We start from the raw sequence: 12,521 nt of genomic DNA on the forward strand, positions 1-12,521 counted from the left end.
CACAAAGACAAATACCTGCTTTAAAAAGTAATTGTAGTGAACTCTGCAGTATTTCATACATGTTTCTCTCATGTATAGTTCATATGATGCTACAAAGAAAACTAACAACTACAAGCTAAGGGGTAGTGCAGTAGTGAGCATTATTGCCTCACAGCAAGAAGGTTCTGGGTTTGAGTCATGTGCTTGACTGGGCCCTTTGCATGTTCTCCTCATGCCTGCATGGGTTTCCTCTCGCAGCCCAAAGACGTGTATTAGGCTGATTAGCTACTCTAAATTGCCCATAGGTGTGTATGTGTACCCAGCCATCAGCTGAGGGTTTGGGTCCCTCTGGTGTGCTATAATTACCCAAGAGAATTCATGGAAGCTTGTTGATGGCTTCCTAGATCACTGACCCTCAGCAGACCAAATGCATTTTCCAACTTAATGGTAAATTAATATTTACCTAATGATTTATACCTCTTGACTTTCCTAGTTCAGCTTATGTCCATAATATCAGAATGTCAACTGAACTATGTCACATTGTCCATAGTCCAGTTGCACAAATGACTTACAATGTAAGCCTGTAACCTTGAGGTAGGATTTCTAAAACCATCTGTATGAGAACATTTGCATCCTTTCCACTAGATAATACAGTATATTGATTTTACAGTTTATTAGATACACCTATAGCTGCACTCATTGTCCATCTGATCTACATATACGTGTACTTTGTAGGTATACAATTACTGATTTTTTTTTAAACTGCAAGCATTTTTTTCTTCTTCTTCAGTTTCCATCCATCCATCCATCCATCCATCCATCAGTGTAACTGAACCACCATAGGACCAACACTGAGCAGATATTTTTTGGATGGTGGACTATTCTCAGCACAGGACCAACTTACATGACAACAGCATGATAGCGTGGTATGAGTGTATCAGGTATTGTGTTTCACATTTTCTAGCCACATTATTTAACACAACTAACTTGTTGGTGCACCTTATATGAGACTCTAGCTCATTTTTTAATACATGATAACAACTTTGTTAATCATCTGGTCTCCAACTCCAGTCCTGGAAGACCATAAGACTGCAGAGTTTAGACTTCTGCCTTTTCAACCTGATTCACCTCCATCCATCCATCCATCCATCCATTACCTCTTATCCTGTGCAGGGTTGCAGGCAAGCTGGAGCCTATCCCAGCTGACTATGGGCAGGAGGCAGGGTACACCCTGGACAAGTCGCCAGGGCTGACAAGTGAGTAACCTGGTTGCCTTAAAATTTTGAGTTAATTAAAACTCCTATAGTAAGTTAGCATAATGAGGCAATCAAGTTGCATTGTGCTAACTTACTATGTGAGTTTCAACAAACTTGAAAATTTAAGGCAACCAGGTTAATCACTTTTTTTTTAAGTTAACTCAACAAATTATTTTTTACAGTGTAGGGTCTGGCACTACTACTCACTTTCTGATCACAACTCAGAATACTTTGCTGGGGATTTCTGAAATAGGCAGTGATATTGTTATAAAATCCCAGCACTGCTATACTTGTGCCAATGCTATCAGGCACCATCATGGCACTGCCATGTCAGTTCTTCTTCTTCCTCCTCCTCCAGCTGCTCCTATTAGGGGTCACCCCAGTGGATCATCCTTCACAATTTATGATCCACACAAATACTTGGCAACTCTACCAATTCATGCGGTAGCCGAGTGCTTTAGACAGGTGAATAACATCGACCACTTTTAGTTCAAAAACTACTGCATTACAAAATAAATCAGCCAACACTGTTGGATTTGCTCTTCTGACCTTGCTTCAGCTGTTTAATGGCACAGGAGATACAAGTGTATATCATGTCAAATAGTCATATTACCTGAAGCCAAGGGCCAGTGGAATGATGTGATGATGCTGAGTCTAAATTGTATCGCTCTATCGCGCCATTCCATTAGTTCTAGTGCCATTCCATTGGTTCTAGCTAATCAGCAATGAGCTCACATGTTAAAACAAATCACGCCAGTATTTTTAAAAACCAAACACAGTCTGGTGATCACAAACAATGAAAACTCTGAAGAACAAAAAAGATTTACGATGATAAATTCAAGGTGACTTGGTCTTCGGATCAGCCAGCATCAAAGCATTGAGACGTGAGAAGCATGCATTTTGTGAAGTACATCAGTCTGATTTCTTGATCAGTTTTCTTCAAATATGGCAGGAGATTGCACCATTTTATACCTCTTTTTTTTCCAAAAATTTTCAGGGGGAAGCATGCCCCCGGACCTCCCTAGAAGGGCGCAATTGTGCTGTGCAACCTGATCTCCTGCTTTTCATTCTCTGGGGGTTGGCAAGTATGCACATATTTGATTTGGCATAGGTTTTTACACCGGATGCCCTTTCTGATACAACCCTCCCCAATCTATCTGGACTTGGGATCAGCACTAAGTATGCACCGGCTTGTACAACTCCAGTGGCTGGGTATTTTTACCTAATCTGCATGTCTTTGAACTGTGGGAGGAAACTCATGCAGACACATGAAGAACATGCAAACTCCACATTATATGAAAAATGGTATGTGATCAGTGTTGGTTCTTTCACACTGATTGCTAAGGCAGTGGAGATGAAAAATTATATATGGTAGCAAATGGCCTACAAGGCTACTTCAAAAAGTTCTTGGCCCCACCCAGAAAACGTCACAGGAGAAAGATTGTTCTTGCATTATTTTTCTACATAGTCTCCTTTAACTTCAATGCACTTGGTCCACTGATGTTCAAGCTTCACTATCCCTTTGTGGAAGAGGGTCATATACTGAACCTCCAGATACTCTTCAGCAGCATGGATGACTTCATCATTACTCTGAAAATGGCAGCCACATGAGTGGGATTTCAGTTTGGGAAACAGATAGAAGTCAGACAGTGCCAGGTCAAGTGAATAATGTGCATGGGGCAACAGTTCAAAGCCACATTTAGCTGCTTTTGCCACCTGTGCTGTGTGGATAGGCATATTGTCCTCTACTTTTTCTTTGATTTTATTTTTTCATTTACAAATTACTTAGAAAGCACTTCTTCTTTAGGCTGCTTCCATACGTTCAGGGTCGCCACAGTGGACCTGTTTTGCATATTTGATCTGGCATAGGTTTTACACTGGATGCCCTTCCTGATGCAACCCTCCCCAATCTATCCAGGCTTGGGACCGGCACAAAGTATGCACTGTCTTGTACAACACAAGTGGCTGGTTATTTTACTAAATCTGCATGTCATTGGACTGTGGGGGAAACTGGAGCACCCGGAGGAAACTCGCACAGACACAGGGAGAACATGCAAACTCCACACAGAAAGGCCCCGTTAGCCATGGGGTTTGAACCCAGAACCTTCTTGCTGTGAGGCGACAGTGCTAACCACTACACTGCCCTACTTGCAAAGCACATATATAGATATATATTTTTATCATTACATTGTTATCTGTATATTGTATAGTCAGCTTGTTATTGGGATTTTTTTTTCTAAATTCTATTTTATGTTGTACAGTGTGCCTTTTTCTTTTCAAATGTCTGATAACTTGCAGCTGTAACGTAACAATTTCCCAGCTTGGGATCATTATGGTAAATCTATCTATCTGAGTTTTTGTGGACAGTGATATAAAACTTTATAGTATACAGTTATGCCCCAAAATGGGAGTTACACCCCTTGTTTCTGGGTGAGGCCGAGAACTTTTTGAAGTACCCTCGTACAGGTAGTAATTGTGAACCTACAGATAAATCTGGTCAATTTGATAGTCCCCTCACTGAGCTCTATATAAAATCTGGAGAGCTCATAGCTTATTCCCCACTGTAGAGATGAGTGAAGCCATCTGGCCGCCATCTTACCACTCCCATCGCGTGTATTTGGCTTGTGTTAAATCGTTGTATCCAATCAAACTTGCCCCAAGAAAAGTATCTCCTGACATTTTTTCCTTTTCATTATCTCCTCTTAATTTCTCAACTTTACCTCCATTCCTTACATATTTTTATAGCGCTCCCTTTCACTGTTATTGCTTCCCCCCCCCCTTTCCCAGTTCAGTCTCTGATAATTTTTGAACAGCTCTTTTACTGCTATAATTATTTCAACGGAGATTATTTCAGTTTTTCTCTTATACACTGTATCTTTCTCTTTCATATAGTTCTCCCTTTTCTTTCTATCTGTCTATTGTTCCAACACAAAGACTGTACAATACTTCCTTCCTATTTAGGACAGTTGTTGAAGCAGTATTATTTTCTCATGTTATTTGCCATTTTCACTTCATTCTCACAGTCATGTCTGAACAGTATTTATTGGTCATATTGGTAGCAAGCTGCATGAATATTGTGAGAGTGAATTATGTGACCAATAAATCAGTATTAAGACATGATTGTGAGAATGAAGTGAAAATCGCAAGTAACATGAGAAAATAATCCTATTTCAATAACTGTCCTAAATAGAAAGGAAGTATTGTCCAGCCTTTGTGTTGGTATAATAAATAAACAGGGAGGGAAAGTCATCTCATCGCCCCCTACTGGATGCGTTCCAACCTCTATGGCAAAATGAATGGGAATATCTTTTCAAAAAATTACATTTCGGGTTACACTTCAAAGTTAAGACAATGGCTTCCATATGTTGTGCATGTCGGGCAGCTCTATCGATCCTGGTGATCATACTTTATTTTTTCACCGATTTGAATTGTTTTGAATGTTTTTTAATAAGCTGATCAAAGACTCCACGGACCCGATGTCACGTATGTGACATCACTGCAAGTCTAGTGCCTTTCCAAATCTGTAGCAGTTAGGGGCGTCATGGCTCAGGTAGCTAAGGCGCCATACCATAAATCCGGGGACCCGGGTTCGATTCCGGCCTGAGGTAATTTCCCGATCCCTCCCCGTCTCTCTCTCCCGCTCGCTTCCTGTCCTGTCTCTACACTGTCCTATCCAAAAAAAAAATCTGTAGTAGGTAGCGGCTGGCGAGTAGCCTACATCAACATGCCGATTTGTATAGCGTGGTTGGCGGAGTATTTCTGTACCAATAAGAAATGCATCCCTCGTGAGGATAACCATTACAGATCAGGGCATGTAGTCAACTGCCGCTATTCACAGGGAGAGCTGTCAGAACTCGTCAGGGCTAGTATGAAGAACAAAACTTATCAAGCCTACTGCTGACGTAATATGAGCGACTCTGACTAGTCAAGTCAAGTTTATTTGTATAACGCTTTTAACAATAAACATTGTCGCAAAGCAGCTTTACACAATTTGAACGACTTAAAACATGAGCTAATTTTATCCCTAATCTATCTCCAATGAGCAAGCCTGTGGCGACGGTGGCAAGGAAAAACTCCCTCAGACGACATGAGGAAGAAATCTCGAGAGGAACCAGACTCAAAAGGGAACCCATCCTCATTTGGCCAACAACAGAGAGCATGACTTAACATGATATTAACAGTTTTAACAAGAAGTCAGTTTCGTTGAGGTTATAAACTCTTCATTGATGGGAACTTGAGTGCAAAACTGTTCATGACAACTGCAGTCCTAAAGTTAGCAAATCAACTGTAGTTCTCAGCCATAAAAGCATTACTGTAAGAGTCCAGAGCGTCCTCCAAGTGTGACTTTCAACTGTCCTCATGGGGTCGTCCTCCACAGGAGCGACTAGACAGGTTGGGTGCAATTTCGATCTTTTAAAAGACAGCGAAATCTCACCTGATACTTTCACAGTTAGTAGATAATCCCAACATATTTTTTTGGGGTGTACAAGTTCCACATCATAACTTTGTAGGATTTTTTTTTTAAATCGGGTCTATGGGATTTTCAATAGTACGTACGGCTCTCGGCTTAGGAACGCTACCACTAGGATTGCTGTGTTTCACTTTCCCTCCCTATAGATAGAAAGGAAGAAAAAATATACACTACTGTTCAAAAGTTTGGGGTCACTTTGAAATTTCCTTATTTTTGAAAGAAAAGCACTGTTCTTTTCAATGAAGATCACTTTAAACTAATCAGAAATACACTCTATACATTGCTAATGTGGTAAATGACTATTCTAGCTAAATTCTACTAAATGTCTGGTTTTTGGTGCAATATCTACATAGGTGTATAGAGGCCCATTTCCAGCAACTATCACTCCAGTGTTCTAATGGTACAATGTGTTTGCTCATTGCCTCAGAAGGCTAATGGATGATTAGAAAACCCTTGTACAATCATGTTAGCACAGCTGAAAACAGTTTAGCTCTTTAGAGAAGCTATAAAACTGACCTTCCTTTGAGCAGATTGAGTTTCTGGAGCATGTGGGGTTGATTAAATGCACGGGGCGGCACAGTGGTGTAGTGGTTAGTACTGTCGTCTCACAGCAAGAAGGTCCGGGTTCGAGCCCCGTGGCCGACGAGGGCCTTTCTGTGCGGAGTTTGCATGTTCTCCCCGTGTCCGCGTGGGTTTCCTCCGGGTGCTCCGGTTTCCCCCACAGTCCAAAGACATGCAGGTTAGGTTAACTGGTGACTCTAAATTGACCGTAGGTGTGAATGTGAGTGTGAATGACTGTCTGCGTCTATGTGTCAGCCCTGTGATAACCTGGCGACTTGTCCAGGGTGTACCCCGCCTTTCGCCCGTAGTCAGCTGGGATAGGCTCCAGCTTGCCTGCAGAACAGGATAAAGCGGCTACAGATAATGAGATGAGATGAATAAATGATAAATGCGCAAAATGGCCAGAAAAATGTCTTGACTATATTTTCTATTCATTTTACAACTTATGGTGGTAAATAAAAGTGTGACTTTTCATGGAAAACACAAAATTGTCTGGGTGACCCCAAACTTTTGAACGGTAGTATATGAAAGAGAAAAACTGAAATAATCTCCGCTGAAATAATTATAGTAGTAAAAGAGCTGTTCACAAAATGATCAGAGACTGGACTGGAAAAGAAAGAAACAATAACAGTGAAGGGGAGCGCTATAAAGATATGTAAGGAATGTGGGTAAAGTTGAGAAAATAAGAGGAGGTCATGAAGGGGGGGGGGGGTGTCAGGAGATACTTTTCTTGGGGCAGATTTGATCGGATACGGCGGTTTAACACACAAGTCAAAGACATGCGATGGGAGTGGAAATATGGCGGCCAAATGGCTTCCCTCGTCACTACAGTGGGGAATAGGCTATGAGCTCTCCAGATTTTATATAGAGCTCAGTGCCCCCCACCCCCACGTTGAGTCTTTTATTCTAAAAAAAAAAAAAAAAACTGACTTCCGGTGGCCGTCGTGTGTAAAACTAGCTAGTGTTGTCTTCAGAGGTGCACTGGATACTTGAAAATTGGTAATACATTGAAAAAGAAAAAAAAAAATGCAGTGTTGTTGACCAGTACGTACTTTGCCAACATTGCAGAAGAGTGAGAGTAAATGTGTATGTGCGTTAAAACCGGTTACTCCATGAAGAGTACTGGAGTCGAGGACTTTGGTGTATTGTAATTAAATGCTCCCCGAGGACCGTCGCTGATTGTGCGACGTTCCGGATACAAGAGCGCCTCCAGTAAGTCGCGGTTTGTCATGTCCTGTAAACAAAACAAAAAAAAAAAAAGAGGGGGGAAGCCACTTTAATACACTACTAGTGCGTATGTGTGAACTGAGTGTGCATCCAGGGGCTAATCGATGAACGCGTGAACAGCGTCGTTTATAAAACTACACACATGCAGAGCTCTAAAAGCCTTCAGTTTATAAAAACTGATTCTTCGATAAAACATTCCGCTGTTGCAAAGCTGCACGGATAAATAACACGGTTTTTTTTTAAAATCATTATTATGTTCCTAATGTTTGTAAGCGATTTGTTGAGGAAATTAAACGCTACAGTTGCATCAACCGCTTGAAGTCTGACTGACTTTCCATCCAGCCTGACTCTCTGACCTGATGTAGCAGATCATGTGTGACTGAAAGTTTCATTTGGCTCCCTTGAATTTCCCTCATAATAAAGTTTTTTGGTTGTTGGAGGTCAGTCTTAAAGTATATAAATCCTTAAAACTGTATTAGAATGGCTTTCACTTTGAAAACATGCTCAACTATTGATATGTGAGACCAGACAGTACTCCTGCAAAAGTCTTAGGCACTTTATTTTTTTTTTCCCCACATAAACTTTGTTCTAGGTTTCTATTTTATGACTTCTACATTATCAAGTCAGTACAAAAAACACGTTGGAGTTCCAAACGTTCGTTTTCCAGCACAAAATGAAATGTTAGGGGGGGAAAAAGTTTGTATCTGAGCAGCACTTTTTAGATTAAAAAAGAAAACATAATGAAGGCTACTGGGTTTTGGGGCAAAATGAAGAAGCGAGTGTGACAAATGGCCCTTTTCCACTACCCTTTTTCAGCTCGCTTCAGCTCACTTCAGCCCGACACGGCTCGCGTTTCGACTACCAAAAAACAGCACGACTCGGCTCGCTTCAGCCCTGCTTGGCCCCTAAAACTCGCACGGTTTTGGAGTGGGGCTGAAGTGAGCCAAAGCGAGCCGAGTGAGGCTGGGGGCGTGAGCAGACACTCCCCTGTGCACTGATTGGTGAGGAGGAGTGTCCTCACATGCCCACACACGCCCCGCGAGCACGCTGGGATCTGTAAACACCGTAAACCCGGAAGAAGAAGAATTACGAAAATTTCTGAAGCCTTATGCGCCTCGCCTCATCTATACGCTCTTGCCAGTATCTGTTGGCGTTGTCGATGACAACAAGCCACAGCACCAAGACCAGCAACACTAACGACTCCATAGGGGTGTTCACATGGCAACTTTTACTCCGGTGTAGCACCGGGGCTGCCCCGGTACAGCGTTCACACGGTACAAAGTTATACCGGTGTAGCCCCTGAAAGCTGCTTAAACCGGTGCAAATCTAACCCTGCTCGGGAGGTGGTTTAAGAAATTTACTCCGGAGTAAATGCTAGTTTGCGGGGCAGCACCGATATAAAATGGGACGTCTGAACGCTACAGGGGTAGACTCGCTACGCGTGAGGAGAGTTGATTACATACGGGCATTGCATAATTTTGCATCCTGGTATTTTGCACTTCCAAAATGGCGAATATCAACAACAACAGAACTGCGTGTCTTCCAGTGTTGCCAGATTGTCAGTTTTAAGTGCATTTTGGTGGATTTGAACATATTTTGGGATGGAAAAAGTCAGCAATATCTGGCAACACTGGTGTCTTCATCCACGTTGTTTTCCCGGCGCTTGATGATGCCATGACAACCGGGAAAAGGAAGTACATTTTCATGCATGTGCATATTTCATTTCCGCATTATTACTATCGGAAATGATAGTAATAATGATAGGAAATGATATCAAAACTTTATTACTATCAAAGGAAATGATAGTAATAAAGTTTTTGCTACTATAGCACGGTCGCAGAAACTGCCGTGTGACCGCAAGTGGGGCTGCACCGGTGCTAACACGCTTCTCTCTAGTAAGCAGGGTTGTGACGTGTGAACGCTCCACAAAATTTACACCGGTGTAAGATATATCGCAACAAAATACATCGGTGCAGCATCGATGCAAATATGTGCCGTGTGAACAGGGCTCATGTCCATGTTTATTGTTTACTATTCGGGTCGTGAGACTACCGCTTAAAAGCTCACTGATGTCACTGTTTGCGCTGCTAAACGACATCACGTGACATCCACCCACTTTCGCTAACTCCACCCAATGTGTCCACCCACTTCCAGCCAGCACGGTTCAGCGCGGTTGTAGTCGAAATGCAACTCCAACAGCCCCACTCAGCTCGACTCAGCCGCGTTTGTAGTGGAAAAGCGGCATTAGTCCGTCCGTGTGTCTTGTAAGTGCAACTCCTCCTAAATGGTTTGATGGATTTTTTTTTTTTTTAAAGGAAGAAAGCACAACTTTATTCATCACACACTTGTGAAATTCCTCTGTGCATTTAACCCATCTGAAGCAGTGAACACACACGTGAACAATGAGCGCGCACACATACCCAGAGTAGTGGGCAGTCATGCTAACAGCGCCCGGGGAGCAGTTGGGAGTTCGGCGCCTCAGCCCAAGGCCGTCCCATATTAACCTAACCGCATGTCTTTGGATGAAACTTTACACAGTTGCAGTATACTACCTGAAGATGTGCATGAAGAAAAATAATCCCGAACCAAGGTCTTACTTATTTTCTTACATGGGCCATTATCTGGTGATGTAGCTCCTCCTAGGCCTGTTGATACCGTGGAAATGATGCGTTGTACCAAATGGATTTAGACCCCATATATTATTGAGATGAATGACGAATAAGAATTTGAATCTTGGTGTTGCAGGTTTTTTTTTTTTTCTTTTTAAAAGTTCTCACACAGTTCCAGTTGACAAATTTTGTTGCCGGGGGGGATTCTATAGTGAGTTTACTCATAGTTCTGGTTTCATTTATTATGGCTTACTGCTAGCCTGGGCCCGCCCATCCTAAGCGTGACGCAACACGAGGGCCTGTTACGAGCTTAGTCTGGCCAGGCAAGCTATCTCCAGCTCTTCCAAGCTCCGGAAAAATCGGGAGCCAATCAATTTTGAGCATCTCCAACAGCCCTGGGTAGAGGCGTGTTCAAGGCAGTGACGTAGTAGAACTGCGACCGGAAGCCATAGATTGTTTACAGAATCATGCTGTATTGAAAGCATTCAATGGGAAGTTCTCATTGAAAACCAAGCAAAGAGCAGCCCTGGAGGCATTTATTGAAAGGAAGGACGTTTTCACCTTGCTCCCGACCGGCTTCGGTAAGAGTTTAATCTACCAGTTAGCCCCGCTAGTAGCCAAATCAATGGGGCTCAGCGAGAATCCTATCGTCGCGTCACATACGTCAGAGGAAAGAGTGATGTGATTGGTTTAAGCTTCGTCACAGCCTTTTCTGGCTTCGACCAGTAGCAAACTGAGGCATTTCAGGGAGGCGGGTCAACCACGGGCTCTGGGAAACGGTTGGGCTGAATATCTTGGCCAGACCAATAGCTTGTAGAGCTTTGGAGTCGCGTTAGCCAGACTAGCTTACTGCAGTTTGTTTATTTATTTTTTAAAAATTTTTTAAATGTTGAAACATTCCATTATTTTTTAAGCTATTTTTAGGTCAACAGCATTTCTCCTTTACAAGACTTTTTTGCACAGTGCTGTACGTATGTGATGCAGCCCTGTTCTATGGTTTTCATTCCTTATCCTCTCCTGCTTTAAGAGGTTTAAAAAATGGGCTCAAGTCGTCGTAGTTACAGGATTTTCATTACAGTAAACCCATTAGAAAATATTCAGTAGATTCTGTAGCCTTCGGTGGAGTCTACTACTGAGAATACAAACCTAAATGGCAGAGATAAAAGCAATAATCTGTTTTTGTATAGCACTTTTTGCAATACATTGTCTCAAAGCAGCTTTACAGAAAAATCATATCCCTAATACATTTATTTATCCCTAATAAACAAGGAAAAACTCCCTCAGACCTCATGAGGAAGAAACCTTGAGAGGAACCAGACTCAAAAGGGAACCCATCCTCATTTGGGTGATAACAGATAGCATGATTGATAAATAACTCGCTTTTATAACTGTCTCTTATGTAGTTACAAAGTACAACTGTGTAACCAGGAAATTTATTATAGTTGTAACATGAAGTCTATTTTGTTGAAGTTATCAACTGTTTATTGATGGAGACATGAGTGCAAGATTGTTCATGGCAAGTGTAGTCCTAAGTCGTCATCTAGATCCATCTTCTCAGTGTATCTTTCGACTGTCCATATGGGGCCGTCCTGCATAGGAACAATGTGATGAGAACTCCAGCTAGAAGTAGGACATGAGGGTGGATCAAGCCTTACTATGTGTCAGTATCTTAAAATTGGACAGCAATCAAAAACCTAATAATTTATCAGTCATTCGGAAAGATTTCACATCCAGCCAGAAGGCTAATTATGATTGTTAAATTAGTGGAATTATCACAGTCTGTGACTAATAAGAATGAGTCAATTATTTTTATATTGGACGTGCCTGATCAATCCTGTATGGCCCCATATGGACAGTCGAAAGATACACTTAGATGGTTCTGGATACTTACAGTAATGCATTTATGGCTGAGGACTACAGTTGGCTTGCTAACTATAGGACTGCAGTTGTCAACAGTTTTGCACTCAAGTTTCCATCAGTGAACAGTTTATAACTTCAACAAAACAGACTTCATCTCAAAACTATGATTTTCCTGGTGACACAGTTATAGAAATGAGTTATTTATAATCATGCTATCTGTTGTCACCCAAATGAAGATGGGTTCCCTTTTGAGTCTGGTTTCTTCCTCATGAGGTCTCTGGGAGTTTTTCCTTGCCATCATCACTTCAGGCTTTCTCATTAGGGATAAAGTTCTTAGTTCATATATAAAAATCTTATTTTTCTATAAAGATGCTTTGTGACAATGTCTGTTGTTAAAACGCTATACAAATAAACTTGACGTTTCAATTTAGTGTGGATTTTTATTTTTTGTTTGTTTTAATAAAGATATGCTTGTGATGCTCAAACTCATGAATTTTGGCACACTGATCAAATGTGCGTAAAATCACAAATTTTCACTGAGCAAGGGACTGGGCGTGG

At 41.7% G+C, this 12,521-nt stretch overlaps 1 protein-coding gene across 3 annotated transcripts in view; it reads left to right on the forward strand.

Moving 5' to 3' along the window:
- Positions 1-887: 887 nt before the first annotated feature.
- Positions 888-12,521, forward strand: part of si:dkeyp-84f3.9 (zinc finger protein 184) — a 49,788-nt gene continuing 38,154 nt past the window's right edge. Inside the window, exon 1 of one of the 3 annotated variants that reach the window (XM_060921290.1) lies at positions 888-920. The gene's annotated coding sequence lies outside the window, so the exon portion shown is untranslated. Of the gene's footprint in view, positions 921-7,207; positions 7,480-12,521 lie in introns of those variants that run through there. The other 2 variants (XM_060921288.1, XM_060921287.1) reach the window with 2 other exon arrangements.

The sequence above is a fragment of the Neoarius graeffei genome, chromosome 5 (assembly GCF_027579695.1).
Source record: "Neoarius graeffei isolate fNeoGra1 chromosome 5, fNeoGra1.pri, whole genome shotgun sequence".
Classification (NCBI taxonomy): domain Eukaryota; kingdom Metazoa; phylum Chordata; class Actinopteri; order Siluriformes; family Ariidae; genus Neoarius; species Neoarius graeffei.